General features: G+C 42.6%; 1 protein-coding gene and 2 pseudogenes across 3 annotated transcripts in view; 1 reads left to right on the top strand and 2 right to left on the bottom strand.

Annotated features, from left to right (window-relative positions):
* TMEM178A (transmembrane protein 178A) overlaps window positions 1-13,054 on the top strand; it is a 205,050-nt gene that overhangs the window by 35,709 nt on the left and 156,287 nt on the right. The gene's annotated exons all lie outside the window — the stretch shown is intronic.
* LOC139019624 (ferritin light chain pseudogene) lies at window positions 7,790-8,317 on the bottom strand (annotated as a pseudogene).
* On the bottom strand, window positions 10,647-10,960 carry LOC139019396 (large ribosomal subunit protein eL36-like; annotated as a pseudogene).

The following is a 13,054-nucleotide window of genomic DNA, read 5'->3' on the forward strand; positions in this document are numbered from 1 at the left end:
TCCTGTCTAAAAACAAAAAGAATCTGGAAGAGTTTATCTTATCCATGAAAAGGGATCTTAAGATGAAGGCTTGTCCTGAAGGAATAAAGGGCTGTTGGATTTAGCCTTCAGCTCTCACTTTCGTTAAACAGAGTTGTCATTTCAGACCCCAGCTTTCCCTGGAGACAGTGATTCCACCGGGGGAAGCAATATGCAGAGGAAGTTATTACAAGAAGTTTTTGTGTGAAATTGTGATTCTTGCCAGAGATGTCATATGTTTTAGTTAACTTTCTTCCCGGGAACTAGGAAAATTTCCCAAGCCCCGGATATATACTATGGGAATGCCGTTCAGAAGTCAGCAGCGTGGGGCTGGACAGAGAGACTGAATTTTACACACTCCATTCGTTTCTGGAGATAAAGCCTCTATTCTATTTTCCTCAAGGTGAAAGTCCAATTCCCTTTGAAAACTGTAAGCCTTATTCCACTGGAAGAAAATGATGATGATTTCTGTCACTGCTATTACTATTTATACCACAGTGAGTTTACCTAAGGAAGGCGGTAGTCTCTGCTGGATGCCTTCCAGAGCTCCCTAAGGAATAAAAGCATACAACTAACGAAGATTGGACATTCTGTTCTGCCTTTTCCTTCGCAGCCCTGCAGGGTGGGAAGCCACCCACCACAATGCTGTTGATTGGCAACTCTGCACACACACAGTGCAACAGTAATTAATGTTCCCCATGCTGACTCTCAGGAACTACAATACCAAAAAGTCCTCTTCAGAATTATCAAGGAGAAATAAAGTTATGCTCAATACAGTTTGAGAGTAATTTTACCCCTGGTTTAGAGCACCTCTATAGGGATATGCTGGAGTTGGCTCCCATGAGAGCTGATTGTTAAATACTGAGGAACTGTGCGAGTCAGATGGTAAACCTTCGAAATTGGGCCACAGTGGGCGTATTGATATCACAGGAATTGGCATCTGCAGAAAATCAGGGCTTTTTAATTACAACACCCCCCAACCCCCCAAGAATGGGTTATCAGCATGTGTGGTCTATACTTTTGGAACTGCACAATCTAATAAATACTCATTAGCTAGGACTCCTGATGGACAACAGTTCACTGATGAATCTTGCATAGGATGAAAAGCCACTTAGTAACTGTATTGTTTCCTATGGCTGCTATCCCACAAACTTGGTGGCTTAAAACAATTAAAATTTACTCTCTCACAGTTCTGGAGGCCAGAACGCCTAACTCAGTATCACTGGGCTGAATTCAAGGTGCTAACTGGACTGTGCTTCCTCCAGAGACTCCAGGAGAGACTCTGTTCCTTGCATCTCCCAACTACTGGCGGCTGCTGTCATTCCTTGGCTTGTGGCTGCGTCACTTCAATCTTCAAGGCCAGTATCTTCCAATTTCCGTCGGCTCTATCTTCACATTGCCCCCTGCCCCTCTGTGAAATCTTCCTCTCTCTTAAAAGGACACTTGTAATTACATTCATGGTCCATCCAGAAAACCCAGGATAATCTCCTCCATCTCAAGATCTTTAACTTAATCTCATCTGCAAACTGTTGTGTGTGTGTTTTTTTTAAAATAAGGTAATATTTGCCAGTTCCAGAGATTAGAACTTGGTATCTTTGGGAGGGCCATTTTCAGCCTACCGCAATACCCACCTCTGCCACCCCTTACATACCTGGACATGCTGCACTTGTATCACATCCTTAACAATCTAGTCTTAATTATAAAGAGCAAAATCTTAATGATAATAATAGCAGCAGCTCTTCTTTTTTTTTTAAATCTCACCTGAGAATATTTTTTCATTGATTGTAGAGAGGAAGGGAGAGGGAGAGAGAGAGAAACGCTGATGTGAGAAAGAAACATTGATCAGTTGCCTTCGTATGCACCCCGACTGGGGATCGAACTGGCAAACTGAGTATATGCCCTGCCTTGGAATCAAACCCGTGACCCTTCAGTGCACAGGACAACACTCCAACCAACTGAGCCACACTGGCCAGGGCAGCAGCTCTTCTTTACTGAGTACTTCCTATGTATCAGGCAGAGTGCTCAGCATATAGTCACCTCGTCATCTCATTATTATTCCTACCCAAGTCAGGAAATATATTTTCAAATTCTTTTTTTTTTTGGAGTACCAGAACCTATGTCCATTCATCATGATAGACATACCCGCTTCCCTCCAACCTGAAAGCCATTCCCTGGGGCTGTTTAGAAAGTGGTTCCAGGGCTCCCATTTTATGCAGCCCACTTTTCCCATCTTAGTCCCATAGTTTCCAATTGCCCGTTGGCTATTCTTCTCTCTCTGGGCTGCATTTAAGGGACTATAGAGAGTATATCTATTGGCTGGGATGACCTCTCTGGTATGCAGAGTTTCTGGACAAGTGAATGGAAGGCTCTGGGCCAAGGTCAGTTCCTGGATGAAACTGTAACTGGCAACAGCATCTCTCAAGAGGTGGTTTGGAGAAGGCTATGAACCATGGCTGTGGGTGATAAGCTTGTAATTCTCTATCCTGTTGTCTTTGGATAGGAGTTCTCTCCTGATCTGCCTGCGCAGTTCCCTGTTTCATTTCTACTGTTTGTACAAGAGGAGAGAAGGAAGACAGAAGCAATATTTGGTGGTTGCCTGATCTGTGTCCGGATCTGTGCTGGGAGCTTTCTTATTGGGCTAAGGATGGTATAAAATCCAAGGACATTTTCTTGTGTTATTCTTTATAGCTGCAATTAATAAACTGGCAGAACTGGTTTAGAGATGTGATATAATAAGTTGACTGGGTTTGGGTAGCACATTTATTTTTCTGTTAAAATGCAATTTTCAGTTGTGAATAAAAGCTGGTTGAATCTGGCCTATTATAATAGCCAGTGTTTTATGAAGAAATTTAGGTCAAGTTTGCTTAGGTTTAGAAATATTCTATATAGGTCTTGCATGTTTTTTGTATAATAGCAAAAAAACATTCCTAGAAATTGGACAAAGTTAACAGTAGCAGGTCAAGAGCAGAGTTGAGGAAGGTGGTTTCAGTCCCGCTATTCTGGCTGAAAGTCTCAATTTCTTTATCTGTAAAATGTTGATAATGAGTCCTATCTTCCAGAGTTTTTAGAAGGATTGAATTGAAAATTAATTAAGGCATATTAAAATACCTCGTATATAGTAACTACTCAATGAATGGTAGCTCCACTGTCAATATTAGTAGTTCCAAATGACCAAATACACTGTTAGCTTCAGACACATCATCTTGCTCTAGTCACTTGAAAAAATTCAAGTAATGCCTTCCATTTTTCCCTTTCTACTTCCAAGGTGCAATAGCAATCTCTTATATAAAAAGCCCGTGGCCATCACCCTGTCACACCAAATGAGCAGCAGCTCTCCCGGCGGGCAGGGAAGGGCAGGGCGCGAGCTACTAGCAGCGGAGAGCTATGAGCAGCAGAGGGCAGGGCAGTGAACTATGAGCAGCGAGCAGTGATGGGCGGGGCAGCCCGCTGAGGCAAGCAGAAGTGAGTTACTGGAGCAGGATTTCATGCCTCTAGTAGGGATATAACCTCTGGGAAGGATTCTCTGACCTTGCCTGGTTCCTGCCCTTTCCTTCCTGCAGAGCCCTGGTGAGCTCCACCACAGTTTGAGTAACCATCACTCAGAATGAACTTTGCTTTGTTTACATGCTTATCTCTATACCTTAAGACCTTCAGCTGCTTGAATCTTTACTAATTAGTGTAATTCCTGGAACGTGGAAGAGGCACTAAACATTCTCACTGAATAGAATTTGAATAAAGTTACAGATTTTTGAAGTTGAAACAAAAAAGAACAGATTGAATATTTATTCCAATCCAATCTCCTCTCATGGGAAAGGAGATGGATGCCATTTTTATGCTTTTTTACATTCCTTCCTACACATTGTTTACGTTGGCTTTTGGGACAAAGAGAAGCAATGTTTAACTTTTCTGATTTTAGAAATCCCTTCAAAAGACTAACTACTGACATACTGGCTTTTGGTTCTTATTTCCTCATTTTGTGACTCAGACTAGGGGGAATTTGGGGTTAATTTTATGGGGAGTAATTTTAGCCTACTATCAACACTATAAGCTAATATTGGAGAGCATTGAACTATATATATTATCTTATTTAATCCTTTCCACAGTTTTATGAACTAGACATTATTATTGTGTCTACTATATAGATCAGGGGTGGGGAACATCCGGCCCACAGGCTGTATAAGGTCCACAAAATCATTTGGTCTGGCCCTGCCAAGGCATTAGGGGTGAGTTAATTAAATGTTTGACCAAATATAGCAGGCTAATTTTTAAGCTGGTAATTTTATATGGCCAATGAATGATGTTATAAATATCTAAATGGCCCTTGGCAGAAAAAGGTACCCCTCCCCCCTCTTATAAAGAAACCGAGGCACGGAGAGTAACTAGATCAGGGTTGTGATAAAGCTAGGATTGAACATGGGTCTACAAGACTTTGAAATCTGACTTTTGAATACTATACCTAACTATTTTTAGACTCAACTATTTTTTTAAAATATATATTTTTACTTATTCCAGAGAGGAAGGAAGAGGGAGAGAGAGATAAAAACATCAATGATGAGAGAGAATCATTGATTGTCTGCCTCTGCTTGCCCCACACTGGGGATCAAGTCTGCAACCCAGGCATGTGCCCTGACTGGAACCAAACTGTGACTTCCTGGTTCATAGGTCGACACTCAATCATTGAGCTATGCCAGCTGGGCTTAACTGTTTTCTTAAACTGAATTTACAGAAATGATTCTGAGAGAGAAAAGGTAATTCAGCTTTTTACTAAATGCTAATTAGGCACTGTCTTAGCTTGGGCTGCCATATCAAAATACCAAGAGATATTTATTTTTCTGAGTGTGGAGGCTGGGAAGTCCAAGATCAAGGAGCCAACAGATTTGGTTCCTGGAGAAGACCCACTTCCTGGCCTCTCTGTGTGCTCACATGGCCTTTTCTCAGTGAATGCATGTGGAGAGGGAGAGAGAGAGAGAGAGAGAGAGAGAGAGAGAGAGAAATCTTTGTCTTCCTCTTCTTAAAGGGCACTAATCCCTAAATGAAAGCCCCACCCTCATGACCTCACCTAAACCTAATTACCTCCAAAGGCCCTGTTTCCAAAATACTCACACATTGGAGATTAGAGCTTGAATATCTGATTTTGCAGGGGGACACAACAGTCTATAACAAGTACTAACTAGTATCTCTGGAATGTGCTAAACTAAACTTTGGGGGGTGGGGGAGGAAGAGAGAAAGAAAACAACAACAACACACTAGGGTCTGGACTTGGGGGAGAGGGGGAGGCAAACAAGGGACCAAGGACATAGACTTCAAGGAGTCACCCACCCTCAGGCATCCACCCTGCACTCAAATGACCCTATAACTCAACGAATCTGTGTGCCTTCCTTGCTTGTCCCACTCCAGCCCTGCAGCAATGTCCTTTGCTCTTGGGGAACTCTGTGTCTAGGAAGGGCGGTATCAGTATGGGTCAGATCAGGAGAAAGTACACAGTGATTGAAGCAGGGAAGTTTTAATACAAAGAATTATTAACTAGCAGTCTATTGTTTAGAAATCCATGAGGGCATAGAAGGAGAGAATATGACAAGTGAAGCCAAAGAGTTTTGACCTTCAGGGTAAGAGTGAGGACTTTGTTTTTCCCTTTGGGCTGTGCCTGAGTGAGCATGACTTGCCCTATTTATTAGGCAACATGAGACTGTGCTGCATTTCCTTTCAGATCACCCCAGGCATGTAGGCTATTTAAAAAATCTAAATAACATCTCAGTCAGACTAACATTCTGAGAGAGAAATGTTTTAATCTGTTTTTTCCCCAGAATGGCCTTTTCAGTCTGCGAGGGAGTGCAAACAGGGTGGGTGGTGGTCGATACATTTGGAGACTTATGGGAACACAGAGGTTTTGGCAAAGGTACACATAAATTTCAGAGAAGAGTTAAACATAATTTCATATCACACAAACTGCACAGTAGAATTGGAATGCAGGTCAAAACACAACAGCTGTTTATCTTTCATTTAAACTACCACAACAGGGTTGCTTAAACAAATTCCCTTCCTTTCTCCAACTTTCAAACTCTTTAATATTTGCATAATGATTAATCTCCAGCTCCAGAGGAAATTCCCAACGGAAAGAGACAACACAGAAGCATTTTAAACTCCAACCACATGGAAAAGAGTGAAGAGGGAGCGTGTCAAATCTTCAGTGTTGGAGCCTGCTCCCTCGGGAGAATTCTAAATAATGGCGGTCATCCTGTTGAATATTAAACTGAGGACTGGATGGCTGAGAGAACACAATCCCAAACATCTGGACACTGTCAACTAACTAGGCCAAAGGTACAGCTCCAATTAAGGGTTGATATCACAGCCCATATTCATACCGTGGTAGATCTTAACTATTGCAAGAAAGTTTGGTTCTATGCTGTGAAAGAGGCTAAATCCTTATTCTCAGAACCATGGAATACATCCCCACCTGCTCATCCAAGGAAAAGTCTAGTATTTTCTTTTTCATACAGGGTCTTCAACGATCTGTTCATTTACTGTGATTTCAGGAAGTTTTTAGCTGGGGAAAGGGCCCAGGCTTGAAATACACTTCTGGACCTTAGTATTTGACCTATAACATCAAGGCATCTGGCTAAATCAATATTTTAGAATTACAAGGGGAATTTTAAAATAATACCCAACCCTGGAACCCACCCCAGGCTAACGAAATTAGGACGTTTGGCAGGTGGGGCCACAACATCAGTATTCTAAAAAACATTCCCAAGAGATGCCAATGTGCAGCGAAGCTTGAGAGCCACTGGAAGCTCTCATACACGGTGTTATTGCTACCTCTGTGATGATCATCCTGTGGTAAACCTTGTGCGTATTTCAATCATTGTTCCTAATAGATAAACTCTCATAGAAGTTAATTGCATGTGAATATGAATATGCATTTGGTTGAAGACTAAATGAGATTACCTAAAAATGAAAACAACTGTATTAGGGCCCAGGACTAAAGGGAAGTTTTCTTTAAAAAATTTAAAATATTCTATTGTTTTCATAACCAAAAAAAACACTAACAAAACACTCCCTCCCCACTCACCCTTTTTGCACGATGGGGCTTAGGGCTGTTTTCAGAAGGCTTTTGAAGCTTGACCTCTGAACATGATAAAAGTATTTGTGTTATTTGGTCAGAGCTGGGCTTCTCAAGTAACTTCCTGTGTTTCTGCTCTGAAAGACTATTTCACAAAAGAAGCTGAAAGTCCTATGTGGATATGGGCATTCTCATTGTGGAGGGCCTAATATAAAGTGATCATTCATTGTGTATCCAATGACAATGACTAACCATATCTCATGACTCCATTCTGAATCCAGTACTAAATTCATAGTTCATGGATCATATTCATCAACCATGGCCATCATAAATATTCATCTAATGTCTGTCCTCATTAGGTGGTTATTAACATGTCAAAGATATTTGTGGAGAAAATGAAAGTGATAAATTCTATCTACATTTATTCTTATTTGAAAGGCTAATTTTTTTTTAGAGTAGTCTGATAAAATCCCTTAATAAGAGGAAGATTCCTTTAGCAACAGCCTTCTGTTTTCAAGCAAATCATCTTTTATTTTTCTTTCTTTTTTTGCTGCAAAAAACTTTATTGTTTCTTTTGATCCAATGCATGGGAGGGGGCTTCAGGGTGGTTAAAAGAATGGCTAGTAGTTTCGGGGAGAGGCTCAGGTAAAAGCCAGACACCAGGGGGGATGCAGTGGAGCCTCTCAAGGGCCTCTGGGCTCCAAAGACTCCTAGTCATGCTTGGGGGGAGGGGGGAGTGAGCCTTTCGAATAGATACTCACCCAGCCCAACCTGGGAGTCAGCCATCTTGAGGAAGTGAGTCAGGTGTAGCCCATCTTCTTGATGAGTTTCACCTCCTCACCCAGGAAGTGGTTCTGCAGGAAATCACAGAGCTGAGGGTCTGCATGGGTAGAACCCAGGGCCTGCAGCTCTAAAAGGGCCTGGTTCAGGTTCCTCTCCAAGGCAGGGAGGCTTCCATGGCATGCTGAGTTTTGCCCACTCATCTTGGGGAGGCTTCAGCATGTCCTGGAGAGAATGTGGCCACCGCGCTGGTTTTGCAACTTTAAGAGATGCTCAGTGCCCTCCAGCTTCTTCTCTGACAATTCATGGAAGAAGTGGCCCACGCCCTTGAGAGCCACATCATCCTGGTTTAATAGAAGCCCCGAGAGAGGTAGGTGTGGGAGGCCACAGATGCAGGTTGGCCAGGCGGTTGACTGCAGCCTCCTCCTTGGTGGAATAATTCTGACAAATTTGGGAGCTCATAGCTGTTGGCCAATAAGGAGTTAAGGTAGAAAAGAAACTGGTGGGCCCCAGTCAGACGTACTGAATATAAATCTGCTTTTTAACCTTTGCTAGTCCCAGAGGTGGTTCTGAAAGTGGTGACTGGATAAGATGCAGGAGAGTGTCTGGAGGCTGGAAGAAGGGGTGTCCCTGGGTCTGTTCCATCCAAACACTGTTGAAGCAAGAAACAGATCTGGGCTCGCTGAGGGCACTGCCTCAAGCTAATAATCTTACACAAAAAAGTTTATTAATGTTTTGCTTGTTGAATGGACTTTTGCCAAATGATGGACTATATAACTAGTCTGATTCAGAGAAGGATAATATAAAGCACAGCTCTTAAAGGGTTGAATTGACACCCTCTCTACTAATAGTACTTGGAATTGTTTTTTGAATGGAAAGAGGTGGCAGTGATTCATTCCCATCCTTACCCGGTCTCCTCGGTGATCAATAACCCATTCCGAGATTGTTGCACGGACTTGGTACATAATCTGTGAGTAGAACAGAACAGGGATTGGCAACCTTTCTTTAAAGAACAAAATTATAAATATTTTAGGCTTTGCTATTCAACTCAGGTGTTGCAGCACTAAAGCAGCCATAGATAATATGTAAATGAGTGGATGTGTCTGTGTTCCAAAAAAAACTTTATTTGAAAAAACAGGTAGTAGGCTGGATTTGGCTTACAGGCCCTAGTTTGCACACTCCTGGAACAGAAAAACCCCAATAGGATGTCAGACAGGCTCTCCAGTTACAGTGGGTGGGTATAAGCCAAGATTGGGAATTTTAAGTAAATCCAAAGAAGCCAATGGGTGTTGGTGTTCTATATGAGCAAGCAGGTCCATTATGATTGGAAAAGTCATGAGAACACATTAATAGTAAGAGAGTGGTAATAGCAATGGCTAATGTTTGCAGAGAACTTGCTATGTAACTTGTGTTAAATACTTTACATGTAATCTTTATCATCCATGAGTTCATAATCATACTAAAGTAAAATTTATTGGTGACTTTTAGAGGATGCTAAGGAATCAAGTCATTATTTAGAAACTGGAAAATAAAGGTTTTGAAGCATTTAATCAGTATTTTCCTAAAGCAGTGGTCGGCAAACTCATTAGTCAACAGAGCCAAATATCAACAGTACAATGGTTGAAATTTCTTTTGAGAGCCAAATTTTTAAAACTTAAACTATATGGGTAGGTACATTGTTATTAACTTAATTAGGGCACTCCTAAGCTGGCCTTTGCTAAAAACGTCCTCAATCTGATTGAGGTATGTTCGCTGAGGTTGACCCCTTCCAACTCTCCCATCCACACTCGTCTTGTAGACTTGTTTCGCCCAGGCCGAAAACCTACTTCTGCGCATGGGCCATGAAGTTTCAATCGCACTGTACATACTTTCCCACATGTGGTATTTTGTGGAAGAGCCACACTCAAGGGGCCAAAGAGCCACATGTGGCTCTCGAGCCACGGTTTGCCAACCACTGTTCTAAAGGAAAGGCTGTATAAATGTTTGAGGCAGTACTGAGATGTCTTTCTGAAGGCCCATTAGCAGGTCCCACGGGGCTGAGTACCTGGTGCCGTTTGAGATCATCAGTTCAACCACACATCCTTGTATTGTTTTTTCTTCCTTTTATTTCTCACTCCCCATATCCTCCTATTTTCTGGTATTCCCAAATAAATGACTATGTGCAAACTTCTATCTCAGGCTCTACTTTGTGGAGAATCCAGGCTAGGATAGCATTCTAGTTCAAATTCTTGAAAGAGAATCTAACCCTACTTGGCATATAGATCTGGTTGTTTGGTTATGATTCCACTACTGGTCCAATCTCCCTTGAAGACTGTCCCTTCCAGTGGGACTTCTTCAAGCAGAAGAGGCAGATGGATTAACATGAGCAGTCTGGAGCCTTTTCCACTAAATGAGTGACCTGCTGACCAGCAGCAGCACCTGGGAGTTTGTTAGAAATGGGGAATCTTGGGTCCCAGTCAGACCTACTGAATATAAATCTGGTTTTTAACAAGATTCCCTTGGTGATTTGCCTGTACATTAAAGTTTAAAAAATGTACTCTAGAGGGAGTGATAATTATCCAGCTCAGGGATATTTTTGGAAGAGATAAGATGTTGAAGACAAAGGTCAATGGGAAGCACATACAAGGGAAGGGGAACACATACTATTATATGGGTGGTTGGAAGAGCAAAAGAGGAAGTGAATCTATGTGAACACACTTTAAATCCATAATAGGAAAAACACTCTGGACCTAGGTTGTTTCTGTTTTTTGTTTTCCTGAACAGGTTTTATTACCTACGGAAGGGATGGGGCTCAGTCCTTCTTGCCTGCTGCCTTCCTCATGACTGCGAGAACATTGCTCAGCTCCTTTCTTCCTCTTGGCACGGATGTGTGTCCCCACCCTTTTCTTGATGAATTTCAGGCCCTCTTGTTCATAGAGACCTTGAGCAGCTTCATGGTGTGCCACTCATAGAGGGCAAAGCCACACACCTCTCAGATCATGCCCTGCATGAACTTGGTATGCTTACTGAGGTGCCCATGGTAACCACTGGGCCTCAGCTTGCTCACTTTCTTGGTCACCTTGTGGCCCTACTTGAGGCCATGGCCATGGGGTAGCCCAGAGCCATGGCTGCTACTCCTCAATGGCTGTTGTGGTAGAAGGACCAACAGTTGTACTTATTATACCTTGCAACATAAACCTCAAGAAAATGTTCAAGTGGGAAGATAAAAAAAAAACCCTAAATCACCAGAAAACAATGTCTACATGTCATTGTAGACACAAGAGCAGGTTCTTTTTGAGCAACTGTTAAGCATGGAATCCAAGGTTTGTGTTGGGGTGGAGTGTGTGTCCATGAGGAGGGCAGAACCAGTCTTGGCAACCCAGCACTTTCCTTTAGAGCAGTGGTTCTCAACCTTCCTAATGCCGTGACCCTTTAATACAGTTCCTCATGTTGTGGTGACCCCCAATTTCATTGTTACAAATTGAACATAATTAAAGCATAGTGATTAATCACAAAAACAATATGTAATTATATATGTGTTTTTCCGATGGTCTTAAGGCGACCCCTGTGAAAGGGTCATTCAACCCCAAAGGGGTCTCGACCCACAGGTTGAGAACCGCTGCTCTAGATACTGGGCTTCGCCATTTGCCTCCCAAACTTCTTACATTGTGCCCCTTCAGTTCACCAACCCCTCTTCCATGTAAAAACTCAGTTACAGGCATGGTGTACTGGTAAATGTTTTAACAATTGGCTATTCAGAAAAAAATAAACAAACCTCAAATTTATAGCATTTGTTCTTTCTGTAATATAAATACTCCCACCATGGCTGGTGGTAAGCTGCCTTGTGGCATTACTGAACACAGAGTTGGGAGGTGGACCAAAGTGGCTCCAGCTAACCACTGGAAATCCGTGGGAGAAAGAGCAAGAAGGAAGGTAAAAGGTCAAAAGGTCACCAGAGAGTGAGAAGGAAAATTAAGTGGATGAAGACATGGAGTTAACTTTCATTGCTGTGATTCAGAAGCATAGCTTCCTACTTCAAGTCCAAGGGTTTGCCTCATCTCCTTGGCTCTGTGCTGCAGATCTGGCCATTGTGTCCCATCTATGTCTCAGCTTCAACTTTATTGAGAACTTTATGTTGGAGCTTCAAAAGAACCCGAAACTCAGCAGGAGAAAAGGTTGTAGGACAGCCAGAGGAACTCATGTTCTGTATTTACCGAAGCATCTTCCATAAACAGTGTCCAGGCTCTGGAATGCTCACACCCACTCTTCATGGACACGCCACACCCCACGCTCCCCTGCCTGAGTGTAGTCTAATGACTCCCACCCAGCTTCCCCAGGTGTACACACCCTGCTTCTCTGGCCAGAGTTCAAGCCCTCACTTGGTTTCCTTGGACATCATCCAAGAGCTACATACCTGTCTTTTCTGGGAGATTTCCAGCTGGCACAAAACTTCCTTCCCTTGGGGATAGTAGCAGATAATGCACACCGATATCTAACGCTGCAGGCACTGGCAGACAGCTTAGACCTGTCCCCTGCCCACAAGCACTGCCTTGGGAGCTCAATGTTGGTTTCTTAAAGGCATGAACCAGGGGCATCATCCCTTCTGGGCACCTCCCAAGCTGCAAAACCATTGCTTTCTGTTTTTTGCAGCTCTGGATCAGCTGAATCACCCCCTCTTCACCTTTATCGACAAATCACACTCCTGAATTTCTCATAATAGCTTTGTTTGCTCACCTTTTACTTTTTCTTAGAAAGCATCCAGTGCTAAGAATCCAGCTCACTACAGACAGCCCAAATGAATGCTTCTTAACCTGCCTGAAAAGTAATTTTTTTGGAACCTTATCTTTGGTGACTTTCAGGAAAGAAACATTCCCACTAGCAGGTTAAAAGTCTTCACTTTTGCAGTCCTAATATCTGCTTGGAATGTAACAGCTTGTTTAATTCTCTCCCCAGATGAATGGACCGTCATCTTTAGATTTATGATTTGCTTTTTATTTCTTCTAAAATAGAAACAGAAGTAGTGAAAGTTCCCTTATCTCTGTATGTTGGAGCTGGGGCCCCTTGTCTGAGGATTCCTTCGTTTCCAGCCACCCAAAGCAGCCACTAGTTGGGTTTATTACTTTTAATTCTCATTCTCTCTCCAGGAGGTTTTCTCCTCTGAGCACATAAACACATCACCACCCTTTCTCACAAAGTCAAGGCCAGCTGACACAGATGAGG

The sequence above is a fragment of the Myotis yumanensis genome, unplaced genomic scaffold, assembly GCF_028538775.1.
Source record: "Myotis yumanensis isolate MYYU_CA2020_CCGP unplaced genomic scaffold, mMyoYum1.0.hap1 SCAF_11, whole genome shotgun sequence".
NCBI lineage: Eukaryota > Metazoa > Chordata > Mammalia > Chiroptera > Vespertilionidae > Myotis > Myotis yumanensis.